Below are 8,373 nucleotides of genomic sequence, written 5' to 3'. Positions count from 1 at the left end.
TACCGAATCGATCTCAAAACCAAGAAAATTACGGCTAATATCGTCGTTCCGTATTTGCGTATAGTTGTTGTTGTAACCTGTTTGTTGTTTTCGCATTTTGTTTTACATCGTATTTGAAATTAAACTTTGTAATAAAGATAAATGTGATGATGAAGAAAAAAATTATAAAGATTAAGACAAAAAATTACATTTCTTTATTCTCTTTTACTTATTTACTTATTCTTACAAATTACAAAATATGATCGGTTTTCAAGCACATTTTTTTCCCATTTTGGCGTCCTAGATTGACAAAATCTCACACTGTGCGCCGTAAAGCTGCCTTCTTGTGACAACATCAAGACGCACATCACAAATTGAAGGAGTTGGAGTTCGACCACACACTTGGCAAAGGTGTAAGCGCCAAAATATTATAATTATACTATTCTAATATTTACAATGACTAGGAAAGCACTTGGATTCAACATGGCGTATGCGTGATGTATATCCGGTGATTCTTTTTGCTTGATGTTTTAGTTGTTTATAAGGCAAAACTTAGTTATTAACTAATTAATAAATGTGTTTAAAATTAATTTATCGAACTTAATAAACCTTTATTTGGGAACCTACCTACGAAATTTCAGCGAAATCCGACAAGATTTAATGAAAATATATTTATTTTTTTATAAAGATGCATTTAAAATCTGTTGTTGCTGGAAAACAAACAACAGCGTTGAGTGACCTCTAAATCTTATTCAAATAAGCTGAAATTTTAGGAAGAACTTGTCTTCAAGAATCCAAATGCTCTCAGTCGAAATTCAAAAATGTTCCAATTTTGAATCACCCTAATGCACACATGTTCAAAGATATTTGAATATTGAGAAAATGCTGCTTATATCTTAACAAGGCCCCCGATCCTACGCACAATCGCGTAGGACAAAGAAGAATAGGATTAAGTACTATTGCTGCGAGAGCGTCATTTTTGTTGTTAGTGCAAGGTAGAAGAACTACACTATTTTGTTCGATTCAATGACAATATTTGGAGATTATCTCACCATGCAAAGAAAAAGAGCTATCTCAGTATTACTCTTCGTCACATCTTGCAGAGCTAGATGAAAATGACAAAAAAGCTAACAAGTTGAATATTGTCAAGGCGGTATATAGTACATACACACACATATATTTATATGTACTTCAATGAAAAAAGTGGCTAAAATTGATAACAGTTGCGCTGCCACAAGTGCATACTGGAAAGCGTACTGTAGCCATTAATGGCAAATCAATATTTTGCAGCAACACATTGGCAATGCCAACATCCCCCACTAAGGCCGGTATTTGGAAGAGAACAAACAAATTTACGAGTATGTGTATACGCATCTAAATATAGTATGAGTGTGTATGTATGTATGCACACGCTAACCCAAAGGTACGCAAGTATTTATGCTGCGCATATGAACAAAGTTTATACTGTTTATTGGCAGTGAGGTAAACAATTTTATGTCCTTATGCCTGTAATGGTAATGGAACCACTGCAAACGTAATTTTTCCATTACAAAGCTACAAATCAAGGTGCTTGAACAAGCTGGCGAATGTAAGAATTGTACAACGGTGTTTCCTATATATGTGTTTATGTAGCCTGAAAAAATTTTAGGACCAGGAGGTCTGCTGGTGCATCGTTTTAAAGTATGTTCCACTCCAGCAGGTTGCAGACTAGTAACTATTTATGAGCGTTTGGAAATGCTTTCATTTTTTTATTTCCAATAGCCAATAGCAAAGCGAAAATAAACAAAAAAAAAACGAAGCTGGACTTTCGATTTTCTGCTAATGCAATTCGACTGTTGCTGTGCTGTGAAGATCCACGCAGATTACTGAATAGTTCTCAACGACGGCCATATGTAAATATATACCGAGGTTTAAAGTACAAAACCGTGTATCGTCGTTCTGCAAAACCTTGTAAATGAAATTTGCCACAAAAAAGATATTTGTTCACCGAAAGCTCCTGGCATCAAGCCCCAATCTATTCAAGCACTGAGAAAAAAATCTACCAAAAATTGGTTGATATTGCCAAATTGAAACTTGAAATTGAATCAAAGTGATTTTCGATTGATATTAACAATGCCATGGTTAATATTTTTAACAATGATTAGGTAGTATTAATCACACTTTTGCTTACATTAAACAAATTTTTGTTTGCCGATTTTTATCGTTTGAATACGCCAATGCTCTGCACTTCACAGATGATTTTTCATAATTCGGAGATACAAAACAAACATTTTTATTATCACATTTGAACACGTTGCCTCTGACGGGATTTGAAGCCACATCATCTGAAAGTTAGCAAAGAGCAGCAAGCATCTCTACGCACTGTAAATTTAAATTACGCCGTTCTGTAAATTTACCCGCAAAGGTTGAATGTAAATAAGTTTTCTTCGTCGTTTGATAGTGTTCTGCACTTCACAGATGCTTTCTCGTAATTAAGAAAAACAAAAAACAAAAACAAATACCTGTCGAACCTGCTGGAAGCCAACAAATGACAGCTTTTTGCATTATCTTGATACGCGGTTTTGTACTTTAAACGAATGATATGTATGTATGTAAATATGTAGCCGTGTCTTTCATCACACAAATATAGCTTTTTTTTTAGTGCTGTTGCTGCTATGCTGACAGTTTTTCAAACCCTGACTCCTACTTTTTCACAATACATCTCTACGTTGTCTACCAATATAAATATTTACGTACATATATATGTACATATGTACATGTATGCATATTGGCTACTTGACCGTAGGTTATTTTGCGTATATGTGTCATATTATTTTTCCATATAAAACCAAACGACTATAAATGATAAGCATTTTATGGATCAGAAATGGACAATTTGCTTGTGGAATTCGAGAAATTCATCCATACATATGTACATTTAAAACTAATGGTAGCATATAAATCCGAGTTAAAAGATATGCGTTTACACACAAACGTTACACACATTAGTCGTATGTATGTACATATGTATATGATAAGCACATATAAGAGTTTGTGTGATTATAAAATAATAGTGTATCCTGCGTAAGTGCAACTGGACGAGCTTGTGGTTGTTATTTCATGTGTATTTGATGTACCGCTAGCAACAATAAAGCACACGCTCATGCAGTTACAATTGCCTAACATACAACGAATACACAGAAGAGCGAATTCACCCTACTGTGTGCCTATACCCGTGTACAACATGTCGTATGAGTAACTAGCCCACTGGCTATGCAGCCAATAACATCGCAAATACTTAGTTTCGAAATAGTATGCCTTCTTTGAAGTTTTCCATTTAATTTTTTATTTTTTTTTGTCTTTGTATTTCGGGTTCTTTATTTATTTTGGCAATAATCATGGTTTGTATGAGCAGATAAATTACAGAAAATGTTAACATATTTAGCTATGCAACCGCAAAGAATTTATTGCCTGCGGCAAAAGGAATTTTCAGTTACAAAATGACGAAGGATAAATTCGTAGAAATTCTCTGAACGTGACCCTTTTTGAGGATAATTTCCATTATTGGCTAATACAAAAATGCACTTAGTAAACACATATGTACAGGCGTAACATATGTACATATAAACGATAAGCACTCATAAACTTCAGAGGAAGGTCCTCTGCAAGCAGGCCTAGCATTTCAACGTGATTTGAAAATAGGTTTCTTAAATATTTACAGAGTCTCAAATACAAAATTTTCACCTGGTGAGCATAATTTAATTCGACTAAATATGTCAGCGCTGTTTAAAGTGCAATTTATCAATATTGCTTGCCTGACTGCTTAGTTGGTGGTCATTGGCATCGATGCGCAACCAAATAGGAGTACGCCTTGAATTTCAATGATGTTAGCATTGAAAACAAGTTACAAGCTGTTGAGATTCGATTCATAAAATTGTGTCTACATTTTTGGACGTAGGTCAAAGCAGCTGTCTCATCAATTTCTACAATTTCACAAATAGAAACATCATTAACACCAACCGGCAACCAAACCAAAAAAAATATATATGTATGTACATACGTAAGCTCCATTGCACTTCTTAAAATAGTGGTTAATGTTGAAGTAAAACATAAATCTTTTTTCTCATTTTAGTGATAAAAACAAAATTTCGAAAAAACTTAAAAATTTTCTTAACTAGGGGTAACAGTTGGAAAACCTTATCTCACACCGTTTTTCAAATAACTCTAGATCTTAATACCGTTATGAACAAAGTAAATATGTACGTATTTTTTAAAAATTACTTATGCACAATAAAAGTTTGGTCAGATCGTTATGTTTTCTTTCTTTATACAAATTAAGTAAAATACGTTATTTAATAAAATATATGAATCGATATAGGGAGATCGATTTATTTTTTGACGATTTCTTCGTGCATCGATTATTTTTATTTCGATTCGAATCGATTCAAAAATCGTTTTTTTTTTTACTTCGATCTGGCTTCTCTACTTCCGACACCGGAAATTTTTGCAAACCGCTTTTAGTTTTATAATCAGTGACTCAAAAAAAAATTATAATATATCAAATTTCGAAAAAATCTGAAATTGTTTAAAAAATCCAAGCACCATATCTGATCCGCCATTCTGAGCTTTTAAAAACTGATCACCGACTCAAAAAACCTTTGAATATCAAATTTTAGAAAAATCTGAACGTTTTTTTTTTAATCCATCCGCCATTTTGAATTTTCGAAAACAGTTTTTAGTTTTGTAACCAGTGATTCAAAGAAATTTCGGATATCAAATTTCACAAAAATCTGAAAATTTTTAAAAAATTATAAGCGCCATATTGGATCCGCCAGTTTGAGTTTATAAAAAATTTTGGATACCAAATTTAATAAGAATCTGAAATATTTTTTTAATCCATCCATTGGTACTGCCATTTTGAATTTTCGAAAATAGCTTTCAGTTTGGTAACCAGTGACTCAAAGAACGTTTGCATATCAAATTTCATTGAAATCTGACATTTTTTTAAATCCAACCGCCATATTAGAACCGACATTTTGAATTTTTGAAAACTGAAACCCAATCAGCAACCCCAAAAGGTCCTTAATGCGAAGTATAATAAAGTCTAAAAAATCACATGGCAATATTCAATTGACCGATTCAGCATAGGGCTTGTTAAAGGTGCTTGTTCCCCCATAGAAAACTTACATAAATACATGCATACTTTGTGATTTCCAATTGCCGCGGCTAACGAAAACTTTTCAAACATTTAGGGGTACCTTTAATATGTTGTTTGCAATATTGACAAACACTTTATTGGACAATACAAAAATCCAATAACTATAGTTAATATATATAGTGCATAATACATGCATATTGTCCGGCATCAATATTTAATAGCAAGTAGCAACAATAACTCTATTACAATAATCGGATTTGCGCCTTTTTTGTCAACAATCTCATTAAGATCAAACAAACAACTAACTTAATTATGCAGTCACATACACATACATATATGTATGTATTTACTTTCGCATCTAAACATATATATGTATATATATATAAATGCATACATATATTTTTTTATCACTATTATAGTATTATTGTACCCTTTATCCTTTTAAACACAATAGCAAAGGGAAATTATATTGCTCTCGCTTATAGTGATGCGATAGCCAGTGAATTCTTTATGCTCGCTGTTGTTGTTATCCTTGCAATAAATATATATATGTAAAGACGATTAAACGCAGTTCATCGACGTTGCTTGTCATCAGCAACATCGCACGTATACAGTCACTTAACACCATGGCCATTGGCGGTTCATACATATATGCATACATATGTATGTCCTTATGTACATTAGACCGAGTCACAAACAAGTGCCACATTCTACTTTTCAGTTTGCTTGTTAACTTCTTACCATTCAATTATCTCTGTCGACTTTTTGCCGTCTTTTTTTATTCATCTTTCAAATATATATAAGATTTTATCCACCGTTTCTTAGTTTTATTACAAGTTTGTAGATGTTCAACAAATTATGCCCAGTTTAGAATTTACCAAAATGTTTTGTTAACAGCCAATTTCACGAAAGCAATTTAGGTGAAAAATAATTTTAATTTTTTGAATCTTATATGGAATTTGACAGAAAATAAAAAATCATTTTCCATTTAAATTGCTGGTGCAATCGGCTGTAATTTTTCAAAATATTTTTCTTTGTTGTAATTTTTTTAATTTATTTTTTGCTCCATATATCGTGATACGGTCTAATATTCATATCCTCCGTTTGTCCGTTTGTCAGCATTGTCAACAATCTCGCATCAACGCTGTGGATCATCGAAGCGTAAGCAGTCAGTTAGCCAAGCAACGCTATCGGCAAATATTTCTGATTTCTTTGTCATTGTTTTCATTTTAACCATAATTTGATATGAACGTAGATTACTTGGAACTACTACCGCATTATAGTTGAACAACTTGCAAAGCTACATATTTCCATACATACACACATATTTAGCTACTTGCGTATGACTGGCATTATGGCACCTTGGTTCAGTTAAAAATTAAAAAGAACTACAGAAAATGTGTTACATGTAGCTTAGAGTGAAAAGTTGCTAGCTCCCTTTTTAAAAATTTTAAAGGGCAGGAAAAAACTTCTAAGCGCCATTTTCTGCAGGCATTTCGCAAAAATTTCAAAACAATATTTTGCCTGTTCAATGACAAGCAAAACTCCACATGAATCAGAGCAATTCGATTTTTATTAAAAGATTTCGTACTAAATATTTTGGCATCAACGGATTTTCGGTGCTGCTTCTGGACTAAGCAAATTTTCCTCTCATTGAATATAAACGAGATTATATAAAACAAGTACATTCTTTTCTAAATAATTTTACTTAAAAGTTTATAAGTAAAACTCTTAACTCGTACTGCATATGTGTGTGTGTGTGTGTGTGTATGTGTTTAACTTTACAAATTTCGCAGAGTTTGTTCTTCTGCGTATTTTATGCAAATCTAAGATGAAAAGTAAAATCTCTATTGCTTCGGTTAAGGTTCCGTAGCTGCGGGCGCACGATTTAAAATTGTCACATGGAGTTTTGCAGATATCAAAGTCGTCTTTTACTGTGTTATAAAACAAGAAAGTATTATGATAATCTTGATGCCAATTTAATTGGAACTATTTGAAACGCCATAAAAGCACACAAGCACAGCCACGGTGAGCGTAGTACGCATATTTGTATGTATATATACAGTTACTCACAAAAGTATACGTTATTTAGTTTTTGTTTTCACGATATTCCAAATGTCTTCCACTTTAAATCTTTTTCGTTAATTTTTATTTAAAATTGAGCTAATTCTATAACATAAACCGTGTAAAATTTCTTAAATGCCAGGAACTGCATCTTTATTTTTAAACTAATTACTCTTGCGAAACCGGAATACCTATATGAAAAACTCATATTTACTAAATGCTCTCGCTCTTTAACTCTAATTGTGCCCAAGTTCAATTACTTATGCTCATCCCGACTGTTTTTCGTTAACGCTGTTAGACTTTGGAACTCCCTTCCTCAGTCGCTAAGGAGGTTATTGTCTAGAGGCAGCTTCAAGAAACATATACATCAGTATTTCTCTAATTAAAATTTCTTGAAAACATGGTTATCGACTCTCGCAATCTAGATTATGTTTATTCATGTTTATCTTTCTTTTTTTCTTATAATTTCTTAATGTTTTATAATTACTTAATGCTTTAAATTATTAAATATTTTATCTGTGTATATTTTTTTATTGTTAAGGTATTTAATTGCTTATATTTACATCGTTGTGCAAGAAAAGATTATATCTTAATGTACTAATTATCATTAAATTAAATAAATACAAATACAAATACAAATATTTAAAGCCACAATTGGTACAGTCAATAGCGCATATTAGAGATGGGCGCGGGATATCGGGACCCGCGGGACTCCTGGTACTGATTTCAAATTGGCCGGGATGGGCGTTATCGGAAAGGTCTGTGAAATTTTGCGGGCGGGACGGGACCAAAATACTTTCCCGACACTCCCGATAAAACCGCAACCTCAGAAAATTTGGAAAACCTTCCTTAAAAACGATGTGTGAAATATGCACTTTTTTTATGTTTTATTGGGACGAAAACGAACAGCAAAGCAAAACAAAATAATCGGAAGATGCCAGATCTTTCATTATTTTTTTTGTTATTTAAAATTAATTTGAAAGGCATGTGAATTTTTCCTAGTTATAGATTACGGGACCCACGGGACCCGCGGTACAATTATGAAAAACGTCGGGATGGGCGGGTTCGGGTCCTAAAAATTGAATTTCGGGAAGGGCGGGATCGTGACCAAATATTTAGTCCCGTGCCTATCTCTAGTACATACCAGTAGTATTTTCTTCCATTGTCCGCGTTGCACTTTACGTCGACAGATA

This window comes from Rhagoletis pomonella, unplaced genomic scaffold, assembly GCF_013731165.1.
Source record: "Rhagoletis pomonella isolate Grant_MI unplaced genomic scaffold, Rhpom_1.0 Rhpom_scaffold_00007, whole genome shotgun sequence".
NCBI classification, from domain to species: Eukaryota; Metazoa; Arthropoda; class Insecta; order Diptera; family Tephritidae; genus Rhagoletis; species Rhagoletis pomonella.
The sequence above is the reverse complement of the archived record's forward strand: the minus strand, read 5'-3'. Positions refer to the sequence as shown.